The following is a 13,087-nucleotide window of genomic DNA, read 5'->3' on the forward strand; positions in this document are numbered from 1 at the left end:
CTGTTATTTTGTGATCACCCATATACCTGTCAGATATGACTGGTAGGACTGATAACACAGATTTTTAGCCAGATAGTTATGGAAAATGTTTTGATTCCCTATACAGGAGGAGTCTGTATCTCCAAATATTAGTAACTAATTTCTTTAATTATTTTTAATTCACTGGTTAACAAATACAATCTACAAACTGTTGAGCATGTAGATGGTAGAACTGATAACACAGATCATTTGATAGAACAGTAACTTATTAGCTTTCTTTATGTTACACTACTTCAAAGTTATTGGTGCTATGGTTCTTAGTATCCCGGATTAGGCAATTAACAGTCAAATTTTATTTATGGACCAAATTCTGCTCTGAGATGACCCCATTGACTTGCATCCCCAAGATATTGGGAATTGGACCCACTGGGTCAAATATATCCTTAATATAAGCAGGCAAAACTCTCTTTTTCCTCAGCTTGGGAAAGGGAGGGATGATTAAGGGCAAAGATCTGTATCTGGAGTTTTTTTCTCCACATTCCCTTATTTAGCTGTTAGGCAATAGGACATTTTCCTTCATTCACAGCCTTACAGCATCCATATTTTGAATCACTGTCTATTTCTCTCCACTAATCTATATACAATATGAATTTTTGATAGAGGGGATTTGCTGGATCTCAGTACAAAATCCAATTATCATAAATTGAGCTTGTTCCATGTAAAGTAATAAAATCAGATCCTAAAACCATACAGGAAACTCCTGATTTTTCTGTGTGAGAGCCAAAATATCTGCACTCACCACTATGCCATATTTGACATTCAAAGATCAGAGGGGCATGCAGGATACACACAGGTTGAGTCTGTATAGAAAAACAGGTCCTGGATACATAAAAAGTATGTAAGTCAAAAATTCAAATTAGGACCCTTTATTGGGTTCTTTTTAGTAAATAAGTTCTTATCACAATCATCCCTCATGAGTCCCATTGTATGGGTACAGTGTGTAGGCTGCTCACAAATTTAGGTGCCATTGAAGATGGCCTGATTATATTGTCCACCCACACCGGCATAGTTGTGCACATTATGCTTAATATGGAGTGCTGCAACTGTAGCACATTGTGACAGCTTAATGTCACATAGTTATGTAAAATGTTTAGATTCCCTGTAAAGGAGGAGTATGTATCTCCAAACACTAGGAACTAATTGCTTTCATTATTTTTATTCACTGGGGGACAAATACAGTCCACAAACTGTTGAACATCTCATAGAATAGCACAGAGAATGAAACCAGATGTGTGTACCTAAAACTGGGATTTAGCTGAGATAAACTTGTAATTCACATAGGGATTATATTCAAGATTGGTCCATGATGCAGCGTTAAGGTATAAATCCAGACGTGAACTTCCCCAAAATCTCACGATATTCAGACCCACTAGAGAGATTGGAGCAGACAAAATAAAATCTGAGGCCTGGTCTACAGTACGCGGTTATTTTGGAATTAGCCGAGTTAATTCGAAATAAAACTGATTCCGTCCAGATGACCAAACCGTTTTTTTCTATTTAAAGGGCTCTTTAATCCGATTTCTGTACTCCACCTCGGCAAGTGGAGTAGCGCTAAAATCGAGATCGAAGTTCCGAGTTACAGGTACTGTGGACGCAATTCGATGTTATTGGCCTCCGGGAGCTATCCCAGAATGCTCCCTTGTGACCGCTCTGGACAACACTCTCAACTCTGATCCACTAGCCAGGTAGGCAGTAAAAGTCCCGGCAATTTTTGAATTTCATTTCCTGTTTGGTCACCATCAGCACAGTCTACCATCACAGGTGACCATGCAGAGTCCACCGTCACAAGAGTCCCGGATTCGCAGACAAACTCCAGCATGGTCTGAACAGGAGGTACTGGATCTCATCACATGTTGGGGAGACGAATCTGTTATGGCAGAACTACATTCCAAAAAAAGAAACGCAAATACGTACGCTAAAGTCTCCAGGGCCATGACATAAAGAGGCTACTCCAGGGACACAGTGTCGTACAAAAATCAAGGAGCTCAGGCAAGCATACAAAAAAGCCAGGGAGGCAAATGGGTGCTCTGGGTCACAGCCCCATACATGCCACTTCTACCATGAGCTGCGTGCATTTATGGGGGATGACGCCACCACTACCCCACCACTGTCCGTAGACACCTACAAGGGGGGAGTTGCACGGAGCGAGGAGGATGAGTTGTTGGAGGACGAAGAGGAGGAGGACAGTGCACAGGCAGCAAGTGGGGAATCCGTTTCCCCCCCTAGCCAGGAACTAGTCTTAACGCTGGAGCCAACAGCCTCCCCACACTCCCAAGGTGGGCTCCCGGACCATGACCCTGGAGAAGGCACTTCTGGTGAGTGAGAGCTTGATCAGAGCCACGCGGTGGGGGGAAACCCAGCTGTGCTGGGCTGTTCGTTTTTAGTTTAAAGGGCTCATCCCTGCTCAGAGCCTCATTGGAGCCACGTGGTGGGTGCGGGGGGTGGGGGGTGATGTATGAAGCGATCATCCTAGAGAGCCTGCAGGCCCTCCTTTTATATGGCAAACCCACCAGGCATTGCTTGCTATGGGAAAGGGGAACCGGCAGTTTGAAAGCATTGAAATGAATGTGGAAGAAGCAGAACCCCGCGTGCCTCTAGAGCTTACCATGGCTGCCTGCAAGTTTAATTCTGTTGCCCAGCTGTGTGTGATGGCTTACTCACACCAGAGTGGCAGGCACTTCAGTATAAGAGGCAAAATGCGACCTTGTACAGAAAGAACGTGTACTGTGTACTATGAATTGCCTGTTTCACTGAGAAAGTGTGTCCCCTTTGTTCTCTAAAATGTATCCTTTTCTCCCTTTTTCTCCTCCTGATAGGGCCCAGCTGAATGTGTGGAGGCAAACAATTGTGGAGTCCTGTAAAGCGTTAAATGAACACGAAGAGAGGAGGGACGTGTGCAATGAGAGCAGGCAGGATGCTATGGTCAAGCTCATGGGGGAGCGAACTGACATGCTCCGCTGTATGGTGGATCTAATGCGGGAAAGGCAGCAAGACCACAGACTGCTGCTGCAGCCCCTGTATAACTGCCCTCCCTCCTTCCCAAGTTCCATAGCCTCGTCACCCAAGAACACGGGGCGGAGGGAGGCTACAGGGACCCACACACTCAACCCCAGAGGACTGCACAAGCAGCAGAAAGCTGGCATATCCAAAATTTTAATTTGGTTTCTGGACTTGTCCTTCTCTTCTCCTCCACCCCCCTAAGCCAATTCCCGCCCCACTCCCCCCCTGTCTACCTTCTGATTTCTCTCAGTGTGTTGTGCAACAAATAATAAAGGTTTTTAAACAATTGTGACGTTATTTCCTTTCATATATATATAGGGGGCAAGTAACTTCAAGAGAAACAGACACAACTGTCACACCGTATCCTGGCCAGTCATGAAACTGGCTTTCAAAGCTTCTCTGATGCGCAGCGTGCCCTGCTGTTCTCTTCTAATCATCCTGTTGTCTGGCTGTGCGAAATTGGCCACCAGGCGAGTTGCCTCAACCTCCAAACCCCACCATAAATGTTTCCCCCTTACTCTCACAGATCTTGTGAAGCATACAACAAGCAGCAATTACAATTGGAATATTGGTTGTGCTGAGATCTAACCGAGTCAGTAAACTGCGCCAGCGCGCTTTCAAATGTCCAAAAGCACATGCTACCACCATTCTGCAATTGCGCAGCCTATAGTTGAACTGCTCCTTACTACTCTCCAAGGTGCCTGTGTACGGCTTCATGAGCCCTGGCATTAAGGGGTAGGCTGGGTCCCAGAGGATAACTATAGGCATTTCAACATCCCCAACAGTAATTTTCTGGTCTGGGAAGTAAGTCCCTTGCTGCAGCTGTTCAAACAGACCAGAGTTCCTGAAGATGCAAGCGTCAGGCACCTTTCCCGGTCATCCCACGTTGATGTCGATGGAACGTCCCTTGTGATCCACCAGTGCTTGCAGCACCATGGAAAAGTATCCCTTGCATTTACGTACTGGCCGCCCCGGCCAAGATAGGGATATGCATTCCGTCTATCGCCCCACCGCAGCTAGGGAATCCCAGTGCATTAAAGCCATCCACAATGGTCTGCACATTTCCCAAAGTCGCTACCCTTGATAGCAGCTGGTCAATGATTGCGTTGGCCACTTGCAGCACAGCAGCCCCCACAGTAGATTTGCCCACTCCAAACTGATTCCCGACTGACCAGAAGCTGTCAGGCGTTGCAAGCTTCCACAGGGCTATGGCCACTCACTTCTCAACTGTGAGGGCTGCTCTCATTTTGGTGTCTTTGCACTTCAGGGCAGGGGACAGCAGGTCACAAAGTTCAATGAAAGTGGCCCTACGCATACGAAAGTTTTGCAGCCACTGGGAATCATCCCACACCTGCAACACTAAGCAGTCCCACCAGTCTGTGCTTGTTTCCCGGGCGCAGAATCAGCATTCCATGGTATGAACCTGGCCCAGCGCCACCATGATCTCCCAATTGCCACATGCCATGCTTCTAGGAACGTCTGTGTCCATGTCCTCATCAGTATAGTAATCGCGCTGTTGTCACTTCCTTGCCCAGTTTTGCAGGTACTGCACATACTGCTGGATAATGCATGAGGTATTTACAATGGTCAAAACTGCAGCCGAGATCTGAGCGGGCTCCATAACAATGGCGCCTGCACGGGTAATCCTGGAAAAAGGGCGTGAAACGTAGGAGAGCAGAGTGGCAGCGGAAGAAGTGCTGTTTGGTTCACGATAGCCAAAGGGAAATGGTTGTCTTTTGTAGCTTTCACGGAGGTGGGAGCCCAGGACAGACAACATGGAGAAGCTCGGTAGCGCAGCAAGAGTGGGAGAGCACAGTTTGCAGCGGAAGCTGTGCTGCTCAGTTCACGATGGCTGAGCAGAGTTGGCAGCGGAAGCGGTCGATGAGGAAGAGAGAGAGTAGAAACTTACAGAGATTACATAGAAAGACGAGAGGAAATGTGAGGTGGATTCATAGTACCAGGAGAGAAGCGGCGCACCGTACTGCACCATCTGCTGAAAGCAGTATGGCGTCTGCACGCCAAAAAGGCGCGAAACAGTGTCTGCCATAGCTTTCACGGAGGGACGAGCGACTGACAACACACACCCAAAAACACCTGCGAGAATGTTTTTGCCCCATCATGCACTGGGAGCTTAACCCAATATTCCAGTGGGCGGCGGGGACTGCGGGAACTGTGGGATAGCTTCCCACAGTGCACCACTCCTACATTTGATGCTAGCCTCGGTACTGTGGACGCACCCCGCCGAATTCAAGCGCTTTAGTGGGGACACACAAGACCGAATGTATAAAATCGCTTCCAAAAATTCGAATAGAATAATTTCGAAATAATTTTGTACTGTAGACGTACCCTAAGGCCCAGATTTTCCTCTGCAGTTTGACCACTCGACATCGCATTATTGGAGGATGTTGAACCTAAGCAGATGGAGGTGACCCTGGGAAGATCATTTCAGCGTAAGGGATCCTCTGGTGGCATGGAGACTCCTAAACTACCACCTCTTCCAGCAGCTAGCATAGGGGGCATGTTCAGTGAAAAGGAGGTATATGATGGGTTTCCCTGCACTCTGGCAGTCCTCAGCTGCCATATTGACCCCTTGGGACTGCTAACAGCTGGCACAAATTAAAGCAATGCCGGAAGAGGGAGCACAAGGAGGGTATAAAGACCTCTTTTCACACACTCCCAAATTGTACTGTGTGCTCCTCAGCCAAAGCCAAGGATCTGGACTCTGGATCTGAATCCAGCTGTCACAATTTGGTGAGGGGGGAGTGGTTCTGATGCAGAGTTTTGGATCAGGGCAATTCCATAATATTTACAATTTAAAAGCCGATGTTACTTGGGAATATGGGGACACATTTAGCTTGCTCTTATTTATCTCTAATGTATGGTAGTTGCAGAGTACAGCTTTCCACCCCAGTTTACATGAGTATGCCAAATTCGAGCAGTAGTTTTTCTGCTTAGGTCTGCTCTTTCTATACACAGTTTAGATATTTACCAGCTTCGTACATCCTCAGTGAGAGCTGTCGAGGAGAGGCTTGCCTGCCCCTCACTCCCCGGGGCTGGGGCCCGACTTCGGCCCCTTGGCCCTGGGGACCAAAGAGCACTGGGATGCTGCATATGAAAGTGAACTACAGATTTTTCAGGAGAGTGGAGATGCTGGGGAAATTTGGTTTGAAGAAGAAAGCATGATTCGTTTAATCAGATGGATGGAAAAACAAAAGATCCCTCTGGACAGCTCTGTGCTTGACATTGGAACTGGAAATGGTGTTTTACTTGTTGAATTGGCAAAATGTGGTTACACTAATCTCACTGGAATGGATTACTCTCCTTCTGCAATACAACTGATTGTTCCCAGGGAGGATTGGAAGCTGTTTGCATTTCTGATGGAGGTATTGTTTGAATTGGAAAAGATCCTGGCTGCAGATTTACAAGGCATCCAGGCACTGATTTATAGAGCAGAGAATATTTTCACAGCCAAAGTTCTAGTAGATGGAAATTTCACTTTGAAAAAACTAAACTCCCCTGGATTTTAGGGAATCCAGCAAAATATGTGAAAAGCCACAAAATGTGCATACTGTTCATGATTATGGATCTCTACCAATCAGACCTCATATGGTAGATATTCAGCTTCAAGGAGAATAGTTTGTTTTCCAGTCTGAATTTAAGCAAAACAGATTTTAAAAAATTAAAAAGAAAAGGAGGACTTGTGGCACCTTAGAGACTAACCAATTTATTTGAGCATGAGCTTTCGTGAGCTACAGCTCACTTCATCGGATGCATACTGTGGAAATCGCAGAAGACATTATATACACAGACACCATGAAACAATACCTCCTCCCACCCCACTCTCCTGCTGGTAATAGCTTATCTAAAGTGATCATCAAGTTGGGCCATTTCCAGCACAAATCCAGGTTTTCTCACCCTCCGCCCTCCCACAAACAAACTCACTCTCTCGCTGGTAATAGCCCATCCAAAATGACCACTGTCTTCACAATGCGTTTGATAATCAAGGTGGGCCATTTCCTGCAGAAATCCAGGTTCTCTCACCCCCTCACCCCCGTCCAAAAACCACACACACAAACTCACTCTCCTGCTGGTAATAGCCTATCCAAAGTGACCACTCTCCTTACAACCTGCATGAAAATCAAAGTGGGCCATTTCCAGCACAAATCCAGGTTTTCTCACTCCCCCACCCCCATACTCACACAAACTCACTCTCCTGCTGGTAATAGCTCATCCGAAGTGACCACTCCCCCTACAATGTGCATGATAATCAAGGTGGGCCATTTCCAGCACAAATCCAGGTTTTCTCACCCCCCCCCCCCCACACACACAAACTCACTCTCCTGCTGGCAATAGCTCATCCAAACTGATCACTCTCCCCACACTGTGCATGGCAATCAAGGTGGGCCACTTCCAGCATAAATCCAAGTTTAACCAGAACGTCTGGGGGGGGGGAGGAAAAAACAAGGGGAAATAGGCTACCTTGCATAATGACTTAGCCACTCCCAGTCTCTATTTAAGCCTAAATTAATAGTATCCAATTTGCAAATGAATTCCAATTCAGCAGTTTCTCGCTGGACTCTGGATTTGAAGTTTTTTTGTTGTAAGATAGCGACCTTCATGTCTCTGATTGCGTGACCAGAGAGATTGAAGTGTTCTCCGACTGGTTTATGAATGTTATAATTCTTGACATCTGATTTGTGTCCATTTATTCTTTTACGTAGAGACTGTCCAGTTTGACCAATGTACATGGCAGAGGGGCATTGCTGGCACATGATGGCATATATCACATTGGTGGATGTGCAGGTGAACGAGCCTCTGATAGTGTGGCTGATGTTATTAGGCCCTGTGATGGTGTCCCCTGAATAGATATGTGGGCACAGTTGGCAACGGGCTTTGTTGCAAGGATAGGTTCCTGGGTTAGTGGTTCTGTTGTGTGGTATGTGGTTGTTGGTGAGTATTCGCTTCAGGTTGGGGGGTTGTCTGTAGGCAAGGACTGGCCTGTCTCCCAAGATTTGTGAGAGTGTTGGGTCATCCTTCAGGATAGGTTGTAGATCCTTAATAATGCGTTGGAGGGGTTTTAGTTGGGGGCTGAAGGTGACAGCTAGTGGCGTTCTGTTATTTTCTTTGTTAGGCCTGTCCTGTAGTAGGTGACTTCTGGGAACTCTTCTGGCTCTATCAATCTGTTTCTTCACTTCCGCAGGTGGGTATTGTAGTTGTAAGAATGCTTGATAGAGATCTTGTAGGTGTTTGTCTCTGTCTGAGGGATTGGAGCAAATGCGGTTGTATCGCAGAGCTTGGCTGTAGACGATGGATCGTGTGGTGTGGTCAGGGTGAAAGCTGGAGGCATGTAGGTAGGAATAGCGGTCAGTAGGTTTCCGGTATAGGGTGGTGTTTATGTGACCATTGTTTATTAGCACTGTAGTGTCCAGGAAGTGGATCTCTTGTGTGGACTGGACCAGGCTGAGGTTGATGGTGGGATGGAAATTGTTGAAATCATGGTGGAATTCCTCAAGGGCTTCTTTTCCATGTGTCCAGATGATGAAGATGTCATCAATATAGCGCAAGTAGAGTAGGGGCGTTAGGGGACGAGAGCTGAGGAAGCGTTGTTCTAAATCAGCCATAAAAATGTTGGCATACTGTGGGGCCATGCGGGTACCCATAGCAGTGCCGCTGATCTGAAGGTATACATTGTCCCCAAATGTAAAATAGTTATGGGTAAGGACAAAGTCACAAAGTTCAGCCACCAGGTTAGCCGTGACATTATCGGGGATAGTGTTCTTGACGGCTTGTAGTCCATCTTTGTGTGGAATGTTGGTGTAGAGGGCTTCTACATCCATTGTGGCCAGGATGGTGTTATCAGGAAGATCACCGATGGATTGTAGTTTCCTCAGGAAGTCAGTGGTATCTCGAAGGTAGCTGGGAGTGTTGGTAACGTAGGGCCTGAGGAGGGAGTCTACATAGCCAGACAATCCTGCTGTCAGGGTGCCAATGCCTGAGATGATGGGGCGCCCAGGATTTCCAGGTTTATGGATCTTGGGTAGTAGATAGAATATCCCAGGTCGGGGTTCCAGGGGTGTGTCTGTGCGGATTTGATCTTGTGCTTTTTCAGGAAGTTTCTTGAGCAAATGCTGTAGTTGCTTTTGGTAACTCTCAGTGGGATCATAGGGTAATGGCTTGTAGAAAGTGGTGTTGGAGAGCTGCCGAGCAGCCTCTTGTTCATATTCCGACCTATTCATGATGACAACAGCACCTCCTTTGTCAGCCTTTTTGATTATGATGTCAGAGTTGTTTCTGAGGCTGTGGATGGCATTGTGTTCCGCACGGCTGAGGTTATGGGGCAAGTGATGCTGCTTTTCCACAATTTCAGCCCGTGCACGTCGGCGGAAGCACTCTATGTAGAAGTCCAGTCTGCTGTTTCGACCTTCAGGAGGAGTCCACCTAGAATCCTTCTTTTTGTAATGTTGGTCGGGAGGCCTCTGTGGATTAGTATGTTGTTCAGAGGTATTTTGGAAATATTCCTTGAGTCGGAGACGTCGAAAATAGGATTCTAGGGCACCACAGAACTGTATCATGTTCGTGGGGGTGGAGGGGCAGAAGGAGAGGCCCCGAGATAGGACAGCTGCTTCTGCTGGGCTGAGAGTATAGTTGGATAGATTAACAATATTTCTGGGTGGGTTGAGGGAACCATTGCTGTGGCCCCTTGTAGCATGTAGTAGTTTGATTATCATACGCATTGTGAAGACAGTGGGCTATTACCAGCAAGAGAGTGAGTTTGTTTGTGGGAGGGCGGAGGGTGAGAAAACCTGGATTTGTGCTGGAAATGGCCCAACTTGATGATCACTTTAGATAAGCTATTACATGCAGGAGAGTGGGGTGGGAGGAGGTATTGTTTCATGGTGTCTGTGTATATAATGTCTTCTGCTATTTCCACAGTATGCATCCGATGAAGTGAGCTGTAGCTCACGAAAGCTCATGCTCAAATAAATTGGTTAGTCTCTAAGGTGCCACAAGTCCTCCTTTTCTTTTTGCAAATACAGACTAACACGGCTGTTACTCTGAAACCTAAAAAATTAAAGGAGATTCCGATGGATTTCCTTTGTGAAAATCCAAATGGGAAAAGGAAGAGGGGAATGACATCGTTACCCTAAACAGTAAGCAGCAAGAGCAGGGTATTTTTAAACTGTATCCTGAGATGTTAAGAGAAAATCACTTTGGGTAATTCTGACTTTCATTCTTAAAGTATAGTATTTTACAGAAAATGAATGTTCCTTTTAAACTCACCTGCTCCAAGATCATAGAAATAAACCACTTCAGAGTGCTTCATTTAATTGTTTCTCTGAATGAAAATGTTCTGCTTTAATGCAGAATGCGTGCTGTCTTTTAAGTAATTTCTATGAACTGTGCAGTAATACCCACTTAGGAAAAATACCTACCGGAGCCATTTGCACTGTAGCAAACCAAGCATGAAGAGAACAATCAAGGTCATAATTCCTATTAAAGGACTAACTTGTCTAATGTGTAATTATTCTGTGCAGTATATTTGTATTTTATTTTTATCATTTTATTGGACAGGCAGGGTTGATTGTTGTTTATCTGAAATACATGAAAAAGATTCACAACTAAACTGGCAGGTATAGAGAATTTTTAGACAGGGAAGTGCCATTTGGTGTAACCACCCTGTGTTCTTTAGGATTATTTTAACTCAGCTTGCTAGGTAGTAATTGTATTGTCTGTGCCTAGAAATACTTAGCTGTGTCTTAGGTCTTGTCTCCGCTACACAGTTTTGTTGACAAAAGTCAGGTTTCGTCGACAAAACAGTGATGGTGTACACACTGCAATGCTCCTTCTGCCAACAAAATAAACCCACCTCGACAAGATGCGTAGAGCTTTTTGTGGCAAATTTATATCGACAAAGTGTTAGTGTAGACCCCGTGCTTGGTTATGTCGCTCAGATGGCCTCCAGGAGGTGTCCCACAATTCCCATCCTGACTGCTCTTGTCAGCAGTTCAGACTCTGCTGTCCTGCACCCATGTACACAGACATTCGCCCCTCCTCTTTTAAAGGCCCGGGAATTTTTGAAATTCCACTTCCTGTTTGCTCTGTGTTGAACGTTCACGTCGCATCTTCCCAGCTGACCCTGGCACACAGCAAACTCTCTCTGGCTTGGAGCACACCTGAGTTGTTGGATCTGCTGGTATTGTGGGGAGAGGAGGCTGCGCAGTCCCAGCTCTACTCCAGCCATAGGAACTTTGATATCTATGTCAGACTTCTTCTGGCTTGTTGGAAAAGGGCTACGAACAGGTCATGCATCAGTGACATGCGAAGAAAAAGGAGCTGAGGCAGGCATACCAGAATGCAAGGGAGGCAAACCTTCGCTCTGGTGCTGTGCCAAAGACCTGCCACTTCAATAAGGAGCTAGATGCCATCCTTGGTGGCAACCCCATCTCCACCACCAAGAGCCCCATGGTGGTGGAGATGGGGTTGATCCCAGGATTGCAGTAACTTTTTTCACAGCCATATCACATTGGCAGCTCATAGTCATCCTGTGATCAGCCAGTACACCCAAGTCTTTCTTCTCCTCTGTTGCTTCCAACTAAGTCCCCAGCTTATAGCAAAAATTCTTGTTGTTAGTCCCTAAGTGCATGACCATGCACTTTGCACTATTAAATTTCATCCCATTTCTATTACTCCAGTTTTCAAGGTTATCCAGACCCTCTTTTATGATATTCTGGTCCACCTAAGTATTGGCAATACCTCTCAATTTTGTGTCATTCGCACAGATCTGGATCAGCACAAAATTACAACACTGCCAAGCCAGCTTAAGTACACAGAGCAGGGCACTAGGAGAGATGGCGCCAAGACTCCACCAATTCCTCACCTGTTCCCACCCACCTTCCTCAAAGGAGACTGAATGGGCGTCCAGCATCTGCTTACTCCTCAGCATTCAGGCCCAAGTTCCATGTAGCTCACACTGTAGTGTATGGGTGTTTCTCACTCCTCTGCATGGGCATGTAGTCCAAGTCACATTCTAGCCCAACGTATTTAAGGCATATTAACAACCTGTGCAATAGACACATGCATTACTGCATGATTGTTAAATCATTACATATTGTGTAAATTATCCTTTGATATCCACTGAAGATTCAATAATGTTTACAGTTAGATGTCTGGGATATTCCTAGATGTTCAGTCTCTCTTTAGATATTAGAAGACTGTTATTTGCTAAATGAAAGGCAAATCATTAAGGGAAACCTACTTGCAGGTTAAAAATCAAAATACTGTATAGGATAATTATCTGTTGCATAATATAGTTCAATCTTAATATACAATACTGAATGCTTTTAAGCATCAGAGAGTATTTAGCATATAATAGAAAGCTCCTGGATCCAAATTAAATGCATAATTAAAGCTTTAAAGATGCCCACAAGAATTACTCCAAATGAGTTATTTCATTTTCAGAGCATTCATCTGCTAACAGAAATTAAGAGATTTCTTATTCTCATTTTCCTCTCTGCAGAGAAGTGACACCAAAGAAATCCCTTTAATAAACCAATATGAAAACAGATTCTGACCATTCGTATATTGAAACTAGGATTCAGGGATTCTTAGAAGCTGTCAAGAAGACTGGGAGGATGTGATGTATCAGTGGTGGAGAACAGTAGGAGTTTCAAGCTAATGACTGGTAAATGCCTTTCACCACCTGTCAAATATCACAAAGAAAATTAAATTCCACCAGCTCCTCTACTAGACACTCTGGGTTTACATCTTCTAGCAAGTTTGGAAGCCATTCTCTCAGGCTTTAACCAATAAACTATCATTCTCGGTGCTGCATTGCTAAGCAATGATTCTGACAGCTCATCAGAGCTGGCCTTCCAACCTACCTCTTGAAACACAGAAGTAGTGGGATGGTGTTATTTCTACCTCTAGAGACGCTGATAAACCTTTTACTATTTGAAAGTAGAATTGTGTTTACTTCCAAATCTAAAGGCTCATTTCTGATCTGATGTTACCGTGAGGTCTTGTATCTCACTCGCAAAAAGTCTGCTCA

At 45.4% G+C, this 13,087-nt stretch overlaps 1 long non-coding RNA gene across 1 annotated transcript in view; it reads left to right on the forward strand.

Moving 5' to 3' along the window:
- The window catches only part of LOC122461609, a 46,224-nt gene that overhangs the window by 17,265 nt on the left and 15,872 nt on the right, over positions 1–13,087 (forward strand). The gene's annotated exons all lie outside the window — the stretch shown is intronic.

The sequence above is a fragment of the Chelonia mydas genome, chromosome 9, assembly GCF_015237465.2.
Source record: "Chelonia mydas isolate rCheMyd1 chromosome 9, rCheMyd1.pri.v2, whole genome shotgun sequence".
In the NCBI taxonomy this organism is placed as follows: domain Eukaryota; kingdom Metazoa; phylum Chordata; order Testudines; family Cheloniidae; genus Chelonia; species Chelonia mydas.